This window comes from Coptis chinensis, chromosome 4, assembly GCF_015680905.1.
Source record: "Coptis chinensis isolate HL-2020 chromosome 4, ASM1568090v1, whole genome shotgun sequence".
Taxonomy (NCBI): Eukaryota; Viridiplantae; Streptophyta; class Magnoliopsida; order Ranunculales; family Ranunculaceae; genus Coptis; species Coptis chinensis.
In genome coordinates, this window is record NC_141459.1 from 46,437,929 (window position 1) to 46,457,423 (window position 19,495).

Genomic DNA, 19,495 nt, shown 5'->3' on the forward strand with positions numbered 1-19,495 from the left:
GGTGAAGTGGTTTAACCTTGTTTGGGGAAAGTTGGTACTTCCTAAACACTCATTCACCACATGGCAACTCATGGCTAGAAGTCTCCTAACACAAGACAGACAAGTAAAGAAGAAGATTCTACAGAGCTCCAAGTGTTGTTTATGCAACAGACAACAGTTCAAGAGAAAACTCTAAACACCTCTTCTTTGAATGCCCATATAGCAGATAAGTTTGGACAGGTGTCAAAAGCTTACTGGGGATTCGATTGCAGGGCAATTCAAATAGAGAATGGATGTTACTGATGAAACTAAGTGCAAGAAATGATATAGAAGCTGAGATCTTGAAAACATATGTGTGTTCAACTGTTAGTCACCTATGGAATGAAAGGAACCAAAGAAGATTCGAGAACACAAGCAAACCCAGCAGCATAATGAAAGAGAATCTGATTAATGAAATGAAAATTTACTTACAAAGTCAGGTTAAAGATGTTCAAGACATGATCAAGGGAAGAATCCTCATGGAAAGGGTAGGAATTTCGAGTAAATTTCAAGAGAAAAGAGCCCACTCCATGCTCATGGATCAAGCCAATGGGAAATGTAGTCAAACTAAACTCTGATGGGGTTATGAATGACTCAACAATAGGTATTGGTGGGGCAATACGAGATGCAGATGGAGAAATCTTACTAGCCTACACTGGAAAAGGGGGCATGAGATCTGTATTATTCCATGAACTCTAAGGGATTCTTTATGGTTTGCAAGGTTGCACATTGCTTGGGAAAAATGAGATTGTGGCAGCATCTGACTCTCAGAGTGCCATCAATATTCTAAAGGGAACATAACCACCACCTTGGTACTGTATGAATACAGTCCTAGCTATTAAAGGGCTAACACAGGGATTATGTATTTCATACATACATGTCTACAGAGAAACAAATAGGGTAGCTGACTACCTAGCTAACATGTTTAATGGTAAGAGATATACCTTATTTATACTTCCATTGGATGAGAAACTCACTATGTATGCCAAAGAGGATAAATAAGGAAAAAAAAATCATTAGATTTTAATGGCAGGTCAGGGTCTGCCTCAACCCAAAACTATGTTCTAAAAAAAAAGTTTAGAGCCACCATCAAAGAGATTTGTGGTGGAGCTAAACTTTCATGCTAGTGAAACCTTGATCTGAGAGGACTTGGTGTTCACTAGGAATCAACAAGCAATTCCATAACCAACCTAATGGTCGATCGAATTGCATGGTGGATTGAATCATCTCTAATATCTTTCTCTCATTTAATTTTACTGTATCATATCTATTATTTACTGTTTTCATATCATTATTACTCTCTCATCAGTTAATAGTTTGATTAGTCTAGATTTGTTATAAGTACATACAAGCAAGAGTGGAGAACATGATTACTCCTCTTTATCACATGATATTTAAGAGTATTATTATAAATTAATAGAATGATTTTAGCATGTTAGAACTACTGTTTTCACACTTAATTTAATTATCTTGCCACGTACTAACTAACATAAACTCTACTGGAGTAAACATGACAGGCAAATGGTGGCAAAAAGTTTTGAAATGTAATACCAAAATACGCCACCCCTAAACAATATTTGAAAACTCTTTTTAAGTTTGAAAATTTTTGTGGCATATACTCCAGAAAGGTGGTATTGTACAAAAACTTGGGTCTTTTAAGTCAGATTCTCTAGACTTACTATTACATGTTTATATTTTTAATAATTTTTTTATTTTTTTACTTATTTTTATTTTTATATGTTTGATTTTTGGATCAACGAAATTATGAGGAAGAAATAAAATAGAAATGAAACTCACTCCATAGAGAAACAATACTCAAATAACTAGAAAAAGTGTAAGAGATGAATGTGTGAGTTACATGAAATGTGGACTAAGGATTTAACACTTATAGCCACACACTCCAAAAAGAGGGTCCGGTTACTTTAATGGTGCCCTCTAACACACGCTCCTTTTGTGTGTAAATGGATGGTATATGGATGATGTAGATGGATGATAGTCGTTGAACAAAATAGAAGCGTACCAAAACCTAATTATCCCTCAATAAGTAAAGGATGAGTAAGGTATCGTTCCACTTTTAAGTGTATGTTTATATGAAGGATAGGACTGGAAAGGGGGTTTGAGGGATTAAAACTATTATTATAGATTTTAGATTCTAATGTTATACTAAACTAAACTAATTAAACTATTGAAAATTTATACGAGAGAGAATTCAAGATATTAGAATCCACCAATACTTTTGATTCAATGACCTTTTGCTTCATGGTTGTTCTCATAAGTAGACTACAATTAGGCAATCGAGCGAGTGCCGATGCCCTCTTGGACGAAACATCGTTAATGAATAACTCTACTTAAGGTTGTTCCTATGCTTATGCTATTAATATCTTCTTTCCTTTTATGTGAGCTTGGGCAGCTATTCAATGAATCACCATCTAAGGCAAACACAAGGAATACTTCCCTTACTCTAAAACACTAGACAATTAGAAGAAAAGTAGAGAATAATAGTATAATATTCAATTATAATAAATAAAACTCTCTTCTAGCATTATATTCAATTACAATAAATAAAAACATGTCACTAGCAAATATTCAATTGCAATAAATAAAACCCTAAACTAGCATGATATTCGATTGTAATAAATAGAAATCTTAATCTATACTTCTATCCCCTGGTCTGGGCAATAGAACTAATAACTAAAAACATAAAGAACTAACCTGATTGGAGAATACCATGAACCAGAAGAATCAACGAACTCTAAGCATTGGCTTCATCTTCTCCCTTGATAGAGAAGATTAGCCTTCCATAAAGAAAGAAGAACACGAAGAACGAGAAGAAGAAGAGTCGAAGAACATAAGACTAGAAAGACTAATTTATTAAGACTCGACTAGTTAAAACCGAATCTTTTATTATTAATCTCTCTCTACCTCAAGTTCTGGAGACAAGAATATAAGTAAATTGGAAAATTACATGAGGCAATTAGGTTCTCTATTTATAGGGGTTACAATGAGTTCTAGAAGCATTCCAAACCGTCATTTGTTTCCTAATACAAATCAACTTCTTTCAGAGTCCAACTTCATCTCCAAAACTGAGAAGGAAATGGCTACAGTGTCGGTTCATGTGTCTGGACGCATGATCCTTGTATCTCAGATGTGAGAAATGCATCTAGATGCACGATCCATGCGTCCTAGACGCAAGCAATGCGCCTGGATGCACGATCCATGTGTCCCAGATGCAGAAGTATATTTTGCCTATTTTTCTATATCCTTCTATCCTCTTTTGCGGGCTTTGGTCCAAGCAACGAATCCTTTTGCCTTAGGCTTCCAAATAGGCTTTAAAATAGGTCCAAGTCGCATCTTTAATAGCTTCAATTCCTTGGTCTTCTCCATGATTATCTACGGGCTTCCCATGTGATCCTTAATGCTTTTAATTGTTCCATTTTACCCTTTTTTCTCTAATATTTCATAAAACTCTCTCTTTCACCTGTAGAATCATAAAACATAACTTATAAATACTATTAGTCCACTAAGATGGCTAAACAAGATGCATAATTGAGGGTTAAATTTTACTTTTTGAGCACTTATCACAACTCCCAACTAACCTTTTGTTAATCTCTTAGCAAATAAGATAAAAAAAAATAGATAAGTGATCAAAATCACATCCTAATAACAAAAATAAAATCTTAACTCACTTTTGCAGGCATCGCGATTGCATTTACCATATGGAACAAGGCTTTAAACCTTTAAGTTCCCCAAAAAGGATGAGTTATATTCTCGTGAGGGTTTTCAGGTAATATACCTACAAAATCAATCAATAGCATGTTCAAGAATGATAGTACTTTTTAGAGAGAGAAATTTCTTACCCACTTAGTGCTTACTTCAACAGACGGTCTCCATTGCTAACTATATTGCTGCAAAGACTCATATATTATGATTTGAGATAGTAAACATTGACAAAATTCTCAATCAAGGCTTATGTGTGTACTTAGTTAATCTCCTATACTCTCCTATCCAAGAAACAAAATCCCTAGTTTACCTTTAGATAGATAATCTCGACTTTCAATCTTCACCGGTCATACTCTCAGAAAAGAATCTCTCACAAGATGGTATACTATTTTACCTCATGTATGTGGGGAAAAGAAGAATGAATACGAACATCCCATATATTACCTTGAAAAACAGACTACTTCTAGATGATAGTAGTCTCATGGAAAGAATGTCAATCGCATATGAAGTGTCGGGTCCTTCACTTTAGCATCCTCTCACCTATTCTAGACTTTGTACCATACTATAGTGATAAGTCATGGGTTGTAACTTGGCTTTGGGTATTGGTTTATGAAGGAAAGGTAAAAAGGATTCAAAGGTTGTTTCTGAAACACTAAGGGTTTTGCTTCATTCTTTGGAAGATTTCTTCAAATTCTGTATTGCAGAGAAAATTCTTCCTTTGTCTTAGCTTTTCCATCCATTCTGTTCAATTTTTTTTTTTTTTTTTTTTTTTTAAAAGCTCAGTGGTATATCCTTGATTAGTACTGGATATGCTTGTTTTCCACTAGCTTCTTTCACTTTGAACAGAATGATGGTCTTCATTGTATCTCTCTGATATTTCCTTGTAATTTTCCTTTTGTGCTCTTTATTCCTCCTTGTTCCCTTCGTATTCTCAAAAACATATGGGTATGGCTGATAAAGGTTTTTGGCTATACTCCTTGTCTGGAGTTGGGTAAAGGGTAAAGGGTTTTATGAAAGAAAATAGCTTATTAACATGATGGTCCTACTAGGTGGGATAAAGGCTGAATGGGTTCACTACTTGACTTATCAGTATGATACTCTATTTCAAATAGACCACAAGACCTAATGGCTATCTCCCTAGTTGATGTCACTTCGTGATTAACCAAATCAACAAATAATAAGACTATATTACAATGACATAAAGAACTGAAAGATGTTGAGTCACTAAAACTCGGATTTTTCGTAAGAACTCTCCAAAGAATGGGTAAAAAGTTCAAGTCTCATGGGCTAAGTCTAAAAATTTTACTTCCAGTTTACTAGGGATTGAATCTCTCTTTTAACAAATGTACACAAAACTGACCAAGTACTATGGTGGTGCCTTGATAAAGAATTCTATCAACAAGAACTATGTCTGAGCATAATAAATAGTCTAAGCGGTAATGAAATCAACAATATCAATTATTCATTAAACTCAACACTAAGTAGTATAGAATATATATATCCCAAACTTATTATTAAAATTCATTTTTCTCATGCTACTGATATAGAAACAAAAATATTTTTGTTTTTGAAAACTAATTTTCGAAATTCATTTCTCAAGTACACCCTCCCCCAACTTAACATATGCATTGTCCTCGGTGTATAGAAATTAAGTAAATGAAATGAATGAGAAAAAGGGAAGATGTTACCATTGATGCCAAATATCATTACATGATTCTTTCTCTGTCAAATAAAGGTTAAGCTCACAAAAATAGAGAAAATCATGTATAATTAGTCCAAATCAAAATTAATCTAAAAAATAATAACATTTCCTTTTACCAAGATTTTTTTATTTATTTTTCATTTTTTTTGTTAGGTCTTTTTAAGTCAGATCCCTAAGACTATATATCATGCATTATCAATTTGGAGTGAGGAGATCAGATTTTCTTACCCAAATCTGACAAATGTTTAGAGGACGAGGAGGTCTCACCTTGTGGGTCATTAAAAATACTCCTTGATATGCTGGAAAGATTGCTTCTCTACCTTGAACTATTTCAGGTCTGATGATTGTGTGATAGGCCTTGTGGTTCCTTTGTGAAGAAAATTGACGAAAACTTTCTTTCTAACAGGACAATAGTATCTGATGTGCCCTTTACCACCACAGTAATGATAATGGATGTCTGGCTGACTGCGCTCAAGGTGGGCGGTAGAATGGTTCACATACTTCTCTCTTTCAGACAATGATGGTGTAGAAGAAGCTTCAACAGTGCAATGCTTCTTATCAATATGGTTTACTTTCTACTTCAGAAGACTCATTTCAGTTTCTAGATTCTGTTGTTTTTCCAAAACTTCTTTAAGTTGATTCTCTAGCAACTGATTTTTTTGGGCAGAAGTCTGTTATTCATCCTAAAATGTAGAGTTCGTTCATCTTCTCAAGATATGATACTCTCTCTATCAATTTTCCATTCTGCTCACTTAAATCCTGAATCTTCTCCAGAGATTCCAAGAACATGGCTAGCAATGCCTCGTGGTGGGGTTCTCGTGTTCATCACAGTTTTCTGTAGATTGAGCACTCTCAATTGTATCTTCAGATGGGAAGGATTCTTGTATCATACTATCAAGGAAGTACACCTCTTCACCTTCGGCGTCATTACAATCCTTATGCAACAGGTGAAAGATATTTATGTCCATGGACATCTTACCAAAGTTGATCTTCATTTCACCGTTGTGACAATTTATCAAAACTTTTGCGGTAGCGAGGAAAGGTCGGCCTAGAATAATTGGTATTTTATCAAAGGCCTCCTGGGTGTCTATCACAATGAAATCCACTAGATAGTAGAAATCAGCTACTTGAACAAGAACATCCTCAACTATGCCTCTTGGAATCTTGGTAGAACGGTCATCCAACTTCAATTTGACTTTTGTAGGCTTTAGGTTCTCCAGGCCCAACGCTTGGTACACATGATATGGCAAGAGATTAACACTAGCACCAATGTCTAAAAGAGCATTACTTGTGAATTTTTCTCCTATCTTGCATGATATTGTAGGACTTCTTGGATCTTTGAGCTTGACTGGAGCTTGTTGATGGATAATAGATGTTGTTTGTCTAGCTAAAAATGCTCGCTTTGGAACATGAGTACTTCTCTTTATGTTGCATGCATCCTTCAAGAATTTGGCATATGATGGCAACTGCTTGATCGCTTTGAAAAAGGGGATATTGATGCTATCTTTCTCAAATGCCTCCTTCATCTCTAAAAATTGCTTGTCCTTTTTGCTTTGAGAAAAAAACATAGGAAAAGGTGCCTTTGGTACAAACACATCAGCATGTGTCTACTCTTCTTTCTCTTTGGCATTCTTGCATATCTTGTCTTGGTTATCTTGACAAATGGGAGTTGAAAGGATTTCTCCCACTTCCTTTCGAACTTTATTTGAAATCTTGACCGATTGCTCTGTAGCAATGTTATCATGATAAGGTAAGTCAATCTTGTTATTTATCTTCAATCCTAATATGAGAGTAGTAACTGAGCTGATATGATCATGGAGGTGATCAGTACTAGAAGTTGTCCCAATGTGGCATACATCTTCACTCCTCAATATTGGTTCCAATAAGCTAGGTTGAGTGGCTTGTGTCTTTATAGACAAAGGAGCTGTGAGTTGGTCGACCTTAGCCTCTAGAGACTCCATTATAGAACATTGACTTGCCTGAAATTGTTGGAAATTAAGCTGAGACTGTGCAATAAGCTCTAGAATGCTTTCAAACTTCTGATTTTTCTGATATAGCAAAGTAATAGCATTCTCCAAGTTGGCAGGTGTGGCATAATTTCTCCTAGGATCAGGCACTAACTCTCCACTTGTATTGGAATTCTGTTGAGAGTATAATTGTTGTTGAGGAACCAACTGTGAAGCTTGACTTGTCTGTGAAATATAACTTTGATTTTGAGAACCTGGGGATCCAGCGTTCTGTCTCCAATAATTACCTTGAAAGTTATTACCACCTTGGTTGGGCCTCTGAAATGAGTTTATATTGTACTCTCCAACTGATGCATGTTGATAGTAACCAGGACATTCTAGAGTTGCATGGGAAGTGTCCGAACAGACTTTGTAGTATCGGCTAGCTTGCATGACTGGGAGAGATTTAGCTTGAGACTTGTTGATCTTGGAGGGATTCAAGGAGAACTGGTTGAATTTCTTACTCAGAGTTTCAATGCTGGTGGCCAGGCTGAGTAATGTAGACTTCAGTTCTTGATCTGATTGTTCATGTGCTTGGTAACCAAATTGCTTTGGCTCCCCCTCCATTCTAGCTACATCCTCGTTGCTAGTAGTCCATTATTATGTTTCTTCAGCTAAATTCTCGAGAAAGTTGTAAGCTTCCTCTCCATCTATTGATGTAAACTTGCCTTTGTGCATTGACTGTATCATCTGCTTGTTCATCATCGAGAGTCCTCGATAGAAAAAATGAGCCAGTGTTCTCTTGTCATATCCATGATGTGGACATGAGACTAGCAGATTGTTGAATCACTCCCAACTATAATGATATTCTTCAGTCGCTTTTCCTTTGAAATTATGGATAGCTTGCTGCATGGCATCAGTTTTCTGGGGTGGATAAAACTTGTTCATAAACTTCGTTCTCAACTTCTCCCAGTTGTCTATTGAATTGATCGGCTGTGCAGTTAACCATTCGGAGGTTTTACCTTCTAGTGGGAGCGGAAAAAGAATCAACTTGATACTCTCATCTTTGATATTTTGGTTCTTGAAAGTTCTGAGGACTGATAGAAATTTGTTCATGTGAACATATGGCTGAACCATTGAACTTTGGAAGCATAGAGATTACTGATGCTCTAAGTTCAAACTGGTTAGATTCTGTCTCTAGAAAAACAATACTGTTGGGTGGGTCTCCAATGATTGGTGAATAGAAATCACTCAGCTTCTTCCTCTGTTGTGCTTGCATGGGTGGGATAGCTTCACCATTATTCGATTCCATAACACCTCCATCATTGCGTGCAGCCATTGTATCAATCTCGTCTAGTATTCTTGTGAGTCGGTTGTTAAACCTTGTCTGCTATTATGTTCTTACTGGATGATGATATGGACGACGGGGCATACACTAGAAAATGTTATGCGAAAATGATGAAAAACTATCCTATTATGCTTGAATGCAATTAAACTAATATACAACAATTCTAAATTATACTAAAATGCAAAACTATTTTCCTTCAACTGGGTTGGGCTTTGCAGCTAGTATATCGCCCGCTGTCTAAAGCTGTCTATTCTAGGGTTATGGTGAATCACTTGGATTGCTTAAGTACCACGACCCACAGACGATAGTCCGTTGTCTAAAGCTGTCTCTTCTTGTATCTCACCCGTTTGTATCTTCTAGGGTTATGGTGAATCACTTGGATTGCTTAAGTACCATGGCTCACAGACGATAGTCTGTTTGTCAAGATTCAGACAAGAAACACTAGAGTTTGATGTTTCGCTGTGTTGGGTTACAACTTCAATTGTTGAAAAGGTCCTAAATGCAATTATACTAGAAAGCAATAATACTAAACTACGATGCACTATACTAAGAATGAAATTAAAAGAATGAAGATTCGACTAACCTGGATGGTAGATCTTGTCTTCGAGATGTCCTTCAAGCTTCTCTCTTTCTCGAAAGGATGGATGATGCGGCTAATATTATCTCAATATCCAAAATTCTAATCTTGAAAGAAAACGTTAAACATAAACAACTTAAAACGGCAGTGGCGCCATTTGACACGCGCTCCTTTTGTGTGTAGATGGATGGCATATGGATGATGTTGATGGATGATGGTCGTTGAACAAATTAGAAGCGTATCAAAACCTAATTATCCCTCAATAAATAAAGGATGAGTAGGGTATCGTTCCACTTTTAAGTGTATGTTTATATGAAGAACAAGACTGGAAAGGGGGTTTGAAGGATTAAAAACTATTATTATAGATTTTAGATTCTAATGCTAAACTAAACTAAACTAATTAAACTATTGAGAATTTATAGGAGAGAGAATTCAAGAGATTAGAATCCACCAATACTTTTGATTCAATGACATTTTGCTTCATGGTTGTTGATAATAAGTAAAACGATAGTTTTACCTACGAATAAGCGATTAAACTCAACGCAAGTAAAACTAAAGCTATTTGCGATGCTAATTATCAAAGTTTTCTACTCTCTTATCAATGCAATACGTTTAGAGTAGAAAGTTCGTTCCACTCCTAGTTCTTTAGTATTCAATGTTTCCTAAGGTTATCGGTCTATCCAAAGTCAATGAGAGTATGGACGAAATTATACTACGATGGGAACTAGAAAACAATATGCAAATAACGAAATGATGGGATTCAAATACTAATTTGATACTATGATAAGGAATTAGGGGGGATTGATTCCACTTTAACTCGACTTAATTAACTAGCAAAGATTCGTCGTAATCCGAATTGCAATGCTTTCGCATAGCAATTGGTTCTTCCTAATCCCTAGTTGTTCATGGTAATCTCTACCAACGAACATCTAGCATGTGAAACAATCAAACCCATTCTCATGGTGAACTAATTACTTTCTAGATTGGAATGGAAAATTACGACTATTCTACACTAACAATAATCAAGCTATCATCAAGGCTTCCTCAAACCCCTCTAATGGAGGTTTAGCCTAGAGTCATTAAATTATCATTTCCAATTGAATTTAAACAAGACATGATATAAAGATTCTAAATTTGCTTATTTGATCTAAATGGAATCTAATCATGCAAGATTGAATTGAAATAGTAATGACAAATAACTAAATCTATTAATTGAAACTAAATAATTAATGGAAAATGAAACTAGATTATGAAGACCTAACTAACTATATTGATCTAATGAAGAAATAACAATTGATTCAAATACTAAATTAAAACAAGATAGTAAAAACTAATTAATTAATAGAGTCTAAATCTAGATCTAAAACTATATCTCTAATGGCTACCTACAAACTAGAATGCTTAAGACTTAAGTCTTGTGTATTGAAATGGAGGAGACCAGATCCACATTTTCGTGCATGGGTTGAGGAGCCATGTTTTGGGCCGGAAAATCGAGCCCAAAACCCAATCTCTTCAGTCCACAGAGCCCTTTTCAACTAGATTTGACTTCAGTAGAATTTTCATCCACTTTTTCTCTTCTGATTAGGTCAAGGTTTAGACCATTTTAAAGCTCTTTCCGAGCCAGTCGTTTTGACATAAGGTAGGCCCAATTCCGAGGTCTGAGTCCAAAGATATGGCCTTCGGAAGTTCTGCTGACTTTTGTGCGATGTTTCTGCTGCGTTAACTTGGACTTTTCAGCTTTGATTGGGCTTTTTAAATGCTTTTTCTTCTTGAATCATGGTGTTTAATCACAGAACTTCTTAGCAACCAAACCTTGCTCCTTTATCTCGCCAACGTGACACATTTCTGCACATAATTGACTCCAATGCCTGAAATACATAAAAGCATGTAATCAACATTAAATCTTATTTATTACTCGCATAATTAGTCTAAAAGTATTATTGTTAAGGGGTTAAAACTACAATTTTGGGCTCTTATCAAACCACCCCCAAACAGTATTTTGCTTGTCCTCAGGCAAATATGAGAAATTAGAATAAGTAACCAAAAATGGAGTTATAACTATTCTCGTTTCGCCGAGTGCGATTGCATTGACCATATGCAACAAAGCCTTAAACCACTAGGAATTCCCTAGTGGACGAGTTATAGCCTCGTGAGAGTTTTCCAGTGAAGCTCACAAACTTCATCTATACTACAACGACTAAGAAATAAAACTATTGTTTCCTTCTTTATGTCTCAACTATCTATACATCTCACTTAGCTATGAATACAGAATAATCAAGTCGAAACCTAAACTAATATATGCATAATAATCAATCATCTATGAATAAACATATATACAATGAGTAATACTATGAAATGCACTAGCAGGTCCATTTCTAAAAACTCGGAATAGCGTCCTTAAGTAGGTCCTCACATAAATGTCAAGACAAAAACCACTCTGATTTTTCCGCTCAAGTTTTGCTACTCCAGTGCGCAGTGGTCACACTTTACCTTATAATCTCAATGACACACAAGGAAGTCGGGTTCGATCAAACACATCTGCCACTTACTATCACACTAACCTATTCCTAATTGAGCTAGAGGTCTTTATTAGGTGTTGTGAGGATTAGGAGATGCTTTAAGAAAGAAGGAAATGGATATTCTAAAAGAACAAGTCTGAGATAGTAAAGTCTTCATATTATGTAACTAGAGAAAACCTTGTTCTTTACTTTTGCTTCTACACTTTGTTTCCATCCTTAGCCTTTTTATTTTGGCTTTTTGACTCCTTTATTCTATTTTTGGAGTTTTTATTTTGTTTCTATTTTTATTTTTCTTTTCTTTTCTTTGGATGGAAACTTCTTTTCCTTTTCTTTTCTGAAGCAACTAACTAATTTTTGTTTACACAGGTTTTTCCTTTCTCTTTTCTTCACTCATCCTATTCTCAGACTCATTTTATAATGGGTAGGTTGATTTTTTTTTTCTTTATTTTTATTTTGTTTTGTAAAAGGTTAAGGATTTGCGGTTTATGAAAGGCTGAAGAAAGGCTCAGAGGGGCGACTAGCGGAAAATAATTTCATAAGGTTTGAATTTTTGGCTATATCGATCCAAAGAGGGCCTAAATTCTCGCTTAGGATATGATATAGTGATCAAGCAAGTGGACGTGTGATTTCTCTATCCGGATTTTACTTCTCCCTTGCTCATTTCTCAAATGTTTCACTCATATAAGGTCTTAGGCTATATTCTCACAGGATTTGTAGAATAAGTACTCTAGCCTAGATTTCAAAAACTTATTGCCAAACAATCATAGATACTCATGTAATATATTTATAGATAGATGCAAAGATTATTACCTATATATTAACCTAAGTTTCTAAAAACTATTCTAATGCAAAAACTAACGTGAGACTTCTAGATTATTAAGGGCATAGAGAAAGAAAACAATACCAATATTCCTAAGTGTATAACATGAACTTTTTATTTATATTTTTGAAATTTTTGAATTTTTTACTAGAAAAAAATGCATATTGTACATATCTATATCCTAACAGATGCCTTAATTACACGTGTTTCTATGCCACTCCCAAACAAGAAGCATGTTTTGTCCTCAAAGTATTAAAATAAGAAGGGTAAAAAAATACCATGGAAACGCGTGAAATTCTGAAACATCTGCAAAATAAGGTTAAACATACTAATATAGAAAAAGAAAAACAAACGCAACTCTATATGAGTTCCACCCGTTATGGGGTTAACAAGAATTAAATTGCTTGGGACATAAGCAGACACTAACTAAAAACTAAAAAAAAAAACTTACCTTATCTCCCGTTTAATCGTCATCCTCCTCATCTTCAATAAAGAAATGAGGTTCCTTCACATCCTGCCACGCCATGGTGATTTGCCAGGCTTCACGCTATTTATCATCTACAATCGCTAACCTGTTTAGCGCCACTTGGTTGGATGGGGTGTATGGGGCAACCCAATGAGGTTGCACCTGCCATCCCGGCCAAGTCATAGCACGGAAAGATCAAATAATATAATTGGTGGGTCTCACAATGTCGACCCTAACCCAATCCGTAAAACAGGCACAAAAGACAAGGAAGAAACATAGCATAATACGACAAACTAAAATAGGCATAAGAAGGTACTTACGCCTCATACTCTGGGCTCGTGCTAAACTAGACATTAATGTCTTGGGAAGGTCATATAGCAAGCGTCCCTCAGCTAGAGCAAGGAAAACATCGCAAGTGGCGTCATTCGCAGAAGAAAAACGCTACTCCCCTAATATGTTTAGCATGATAAAGAACATGACTGTGCCCACGTTAAGGGACAAGCTACCAAGGGCTACGTTATATGTCCCTTGGTCCTCTATACGGAAAATGTCGACCCCATAATTCTCATGCAAAAGCGCATAGTTGTAGGCAGAGAAATTATCAACTATGTATCCCCATGGGTCTTGAATCTCATCTGGCATAGGAAGCTCAACAACAAAAGCCAACAAGAACTTGGTTATTTCCATTGTTTCGTCATCAATGTTGATGGAGAACACGTGTTCTCCATCCATACGATAAAAGAATTTACAATGGTCATAAAAATACGAGGTAAGTGCAGGAAAGTAAAGTTCATCAGAACTTACCATTAAAAATTGTCATCCTGCTTGTATGATTACTTCGCGAAACCACGCACCATCGGTGTCACTTTGAAACAAGTCTTCAAAAGACTGTTCTGGTATGATACGAGGGGATGTCATCACTAGATTACTCTCTAGAATAGCTGCAAACGATCCTGGAACAACCCATAAAAAAATTGGAATTTTTCGTGCCTACGGATGTCAGAGTGCGGGGGGCGCTCAAACTATGCCTGGGTAGGGCGCAGGGTGCGCTTAGGCTATGATTGAGTTCCAGGCACTTAGGAGCAGGGCGCGCTCACTTTTAGCTTGGGATGGGCGCGGGGTGCGCTCTAGTCTAAATTGAGTAACAGGTACTTAGGCGCAGGGTGCACTCACTTTTTGCCAGGGATGGGCGCAGGTTACGCTTAGGTGAATTTCGAGTTATAGGTGGGCAAGCGTAGGTGGTGCTCAACTAAGGCGCAGGCACGCTCTGTGCAGCTTAAGTGCTGAAGTGAAGAAGAAAAGAAAAAGAAAAATTAGGAGTGAAAGGTGAGAGATGAAAGTGAGATATGTGGGTTTTGTGTGGAGAATGAAGGAAGTTTATATAGGGTTTGGGTTTCCAAAACGAATCGGCAAGTTGCCAAAAAGCTTTAAGGCAATTGCCGGAAACAAAATATTTCCAAATCCGAAAACGGAAACAACCCATATTCTTTATTCCAAAACAAACCTAATATCTTTTAGGTTGAATTTAGGATAGTAACTGCCTAACTCATTGGGATTTCATCCTACCACAACATCTAATCATAGGCATGCCAATATCGGCAATATTCCCAACAATCACCGCAGAACTACTTCTAAAATTGTGGATCATATAAAAATCATGCTAGAAGAAATAATACCAACCTCAAACAATTCGGGAAGGTGGGATTAACACAAAAATCAACGCATTATTTGAAAAGAACCACATTAAATTAAAATCAAAATTCAAATTAAGATTAACTACCAAATTCAAATTTAGCTACTGAATTCAACCACTTAACATCCAAACTAATAAAAACAATAAAACAACTAAATAACATCGAAACAACAAATTTTTCTAAACAACTAGCCACATAATGAAGATGGACCCTGAGATGGAGATTTGGCCTGGGATGAAGATGGGGCCTGAGATGAAGAAGGGCTCGAGCCATCCGTCTTTTGGCGACGACGCTCATTCCTCTCAGACTCATCTAAAACAGAACCCCCTAGGGGTGGCATGCGTCGTAGAATCTCTACTAGGAATAGGCGTTGTGCTTCTATTTCTGCCTTCATCTTTGTATGATGCGTATTGTGACACTGAAGGATCTCCATGTTACACAAGAGATCCTCCTGACCCTTTTCGAGCATTTCAAAACTCGTCTGAAGGTTCTTTTGTTTATTTCGAATTATAATATGCCTATCCCGTAAATCTTCAGAAATACCATAAACGCCTTGGCCGACGCCGAAGATCAAAGACTCGACATGCATTCTAAATCAGAAGTAGACCTCTCCAAGGCATCTTCATCCAAACATGTCATATCCTCCATTTCCTCATCCGAATCAACCACTATATCCTCCGGCAACTTCCAAGTCTTTTGGATACACTCCATTTAAATAATTTCATTTGAATGCAATTTCAACATAGTCCGCTCAGTTCTTGGTTTCCCTCCGCTTCAAGACAACATTATCTTCGTAATTAAAGTAGAAAATGGTACAATACTCTTCCCAATTCCTCTAATCATATTTATAAAAAAACTCGATGATACAGAATTCATACCTCTTCTCTTGCAATATCCAGAGAACGTACAGACATGTCAAACCGATGTCGCTCACTTTCTCCTTCCCGATGACGTTCTTACCAATCCACTGAGGTACAGCCAGTTGGTTGGTTCACAGAGATGACTGTCGAGCACAATGAGAATTTGGATTGTATTGACCCTCCATGACAGTGTCTTTCATTAATACAGGAACTCCAGTATATTGGGATTCCTACAAGGTGGCTTCGAGGTGGCGTTCAGGCGTAATGCCTAAAATCTCAGCCAACAACTCTCTCGATACTTCTCTCCTAGTCCCAACCACCTTCATGAAAATGTTCTGACCTTCCAACTCTCTCTTCTTATCAAATTGTTCGACTAAATCGGAGTGGTAGAAATCATCTGTCGAGTACCACAATCTATTCTAATTCCTCCTAATCATCTCGTCACGAAAAAATGACGTAAAGCGGGCGGCAGTAAAAGCTTGTTCCGGCAAAATTCTTCGTCTTAGAGTCATTGGAGTTTTGGAACGATTTGTGGGTTTGAATAAGGTGGAGGAGACGAGTTTGAGCAAACTCACTAAATATTTGGGAGGAAGCGCGGTGGTCGTTTGAAATTCTTTATAGTTTGGTGATTTTTTTATTTATTTTCGGTGGTGCAAAAGGTTGGAATGGTGGTGGAGATGTTTTGGAGATGGTGAAACTATTTTGGCATGATGTTATAGGTTCTCTTTTTTTTTTTTTTTTTTGGTTAGTGTTTAAAATTTGGTAATGGCGGAATTGGAAAGATGAAAAAGAAGAACGTGAAGTTTTCTTGGGTTGTACTGTTGCTTGGGCCCAAGCCCAATTCGCTTTCCAAAATGCCCATTTTTGTCCTCATGCGCGCACAAATTATTAAAATTGAAATTCTCGACTCGTTATCGGTCCGATTTTTGCGAATGAGGTATGAAAATGATCAGGAGAGAATTTCCAATCCAATGATCCATACCACATTCTAATCTAATTGCGGATGATATAGAGAAAGGTGGTAAACGCTTTGAAATACGTGAATGACGTAAGTTATGCGTACGAATGAAATCTAAATTCATAGGTAATGTCAACCCGAATCAAATTACGATTAAACGACATAAGTAACAAAATGGAAAGTTGAACAATCAAGGACGAAAAAACCAACACCCCACCCCCAAACAAATTTTAGACAACAGAGTTTAGAAAATTTGATTTAAACGTGGGTTTTTTAAAGTCAGATTCCCAAGACTTCCTAGATTACTATTTTTATGGTTTTGATATTTTTTACTTTTTATGAATAAGATTTAATATAAGAAAAGTGAAAAGCAATAAAGACATAATTCACACCATAGAGGAACATGACTCAAAAATCGAGAAAATATGCAAGAGTGGAAAACGTGAATTATGTTAAACGTGGACTTAGGATCCGGTACTTACAGCCACACACTCCATAAGGAGGTCCCAGTTACCTGAATGGTGCACTTACCAATATATGAAAGTGTAAGAAGTACACCAATTAACAAATGAGCCGTTTATAGTCAGATACTCGAGACTTTAACAAGTAACTGGATATATATCCTGCAGTTTCCCATACATCAACAACCTAAAGAGTTGTGGGTCTTTCCCTAAATAAATAACATAGAATGCACCCCCAAACAAAATCAAGCACCAAGATTTTCTATGACACAACTTAGTGAAATGGAAGCGAAGTCTGATAGATCTAGAACGTAACCGCGCATGCACCTTCTTTTTCATCTTTGAATGAGAAGGTGTCCAAGTGAATGATCATGAGAAAATGGAGGTTTGTGGAAGATATGGTGGATATGGATGAATTTTAGACGTAAGGAATGGAAGAAATAAGAATGTGGGTTTAGCACAAAACTCATTCATGGTGTAGGTGGGAACTGTCTCAATTCTAAAAATGAAGGTGTCAAGTGCCTTTCTCTTGGGAATTATTTCCGTATTAGGAGGATTTAGAAAATCATTAAGCACAGAAGAAGCAAGAGGGTCAAGTGCAAACTCCAGATTCCTTTGAAAAGGTGGAAGGTGGGGAAAATTGGTGATGGAAGATGAATGAGTGTCAGCTAGAGCTCTCATGTCTAGATCATTAGAAGCCTTGAGATATGCAAAACATTTCTCGATAGGTGGGTCAAAAGAATCACTGGGATAGAGGGTGAAAAATTCATCTTCCGTCATTGTGTCAAGGGAAGAAGGGATGTTGGAAGGGTGGGACTCGCGAGGTGGCAAAGAAGAGTTGCAAAAGAGACGAATGAACTCTTCCTTGACTTCCAGGGAGTTCTCGTCGAAGTTGGAACTTCCAAAGGAAAAGAATTTGTACATCTGATCATCCGGAAACGTGGTTTTGAAATAATCTTGAGCTAAGCTCTCGATCATGCTAACCTCTCCATCCAAAATCGTATCTGGAAACTGTTTCATCGTTTTAAAAACATTTACCTCAACAGAAAGATGGCTAAAGGACAAGGACATTGAACCATTGCGGCAGTTTATAAGCGCGTTGGCAGTAGCCAAGAAAGGGCGCCCTAAAATGATCGGAACAAAGTCGTTGGCAACTTCTATATCAAGGATAATGAAATCAGCAGGATAGTAGAAATCTTGAACCTTAACAAGCACGTTTTCCACTACACCTTTAGGATACTTGATAAACCTATCAGCTAATTGCAACATCATTTTTGTAGGGTGCATCTCCTGTAGACCTATTTGTTTATATAAATAATAAGGGAGTAAGTTAACACTTGTTCCCAGGTCTAATAAACCAGTGGTCGTGTGAGTATCCCCTAAGGTGCATTGTATAGTAGGACGACCAGGGTCCTTATACTTAACAATTCCATTGTGTTCCGTTAAAGTTGGAAACTGTTCAGTTAAAGAGGCGTCTTTAGGAATCTTTGTCTTACGCCTAGTAGTGCACAACTCTTTGAGAAACTTAGCATGGTGAGGTAACTTTTTAATTGTTTCGAGAAAAGGTAAGTTTATCGTTAGATTTTTAAAAACTTCCCTAATCTCGTCAAAATTTGTATCCTTGTTTAACATAGCTAATCTTTGAGGAAACGGTGGTTTCTCTCTATATTTAGCATATAGATCAACAGGATGTTTAACCTTGGCTTTCTGTTTCTTAGATTGTGGTTTAACTGGTACCTCTACAGGGGTAGGATCTTCAGTTTCTACCTCGGTATCTAGTTTAATATCTGGTGTAGGGACCACTGGTGGGGTAACTATAGGCATAGTTACGTTGTTATCAACCACTCTACCAGAATGGAGAGTGGTGATAGAATTTAGCTCACATACGTTTGTATTTTTTGTACTAGTATTACCGTTTACTTCAAAGGCTGTGTTTGTTATTTTAGGGTTAGATATCGCTTGACCTGGAAACACACCTTTGGATAGCTTGTAAAATCTGTTGTTGGGTTTGCATAAAGGCGTCGAAATGATCCGGTTGTGGAGGAGTGTTAGCTATAGGTTGTGTGACAGAAACCATGTCACGTTGATTATTAATGGGTGGATTTTGATAGTTATTATTTGTCGGAACAATACCTCTATTAGCATTATAATTATTATTGTTATAATTATTATAATTTCCCTGACCTTGTCCTTGTCGTGGTGGAGCTTGGTTGTTATAATTATTATAATTACCCTGACCTTGTCCTTGACCTTGTCGTGGTGGGGCTTGGTTATAATTGTTTGCTGGCCTAATATTTTGATTATTAAACCCTAGAGGTGTTACTTGTTGATTATTTCTCTAACTGAAGTTGGGATGTTGTCTCCAAGGGGCGTTAGGAATAGGATAACTATTAATCGAGTAAACAT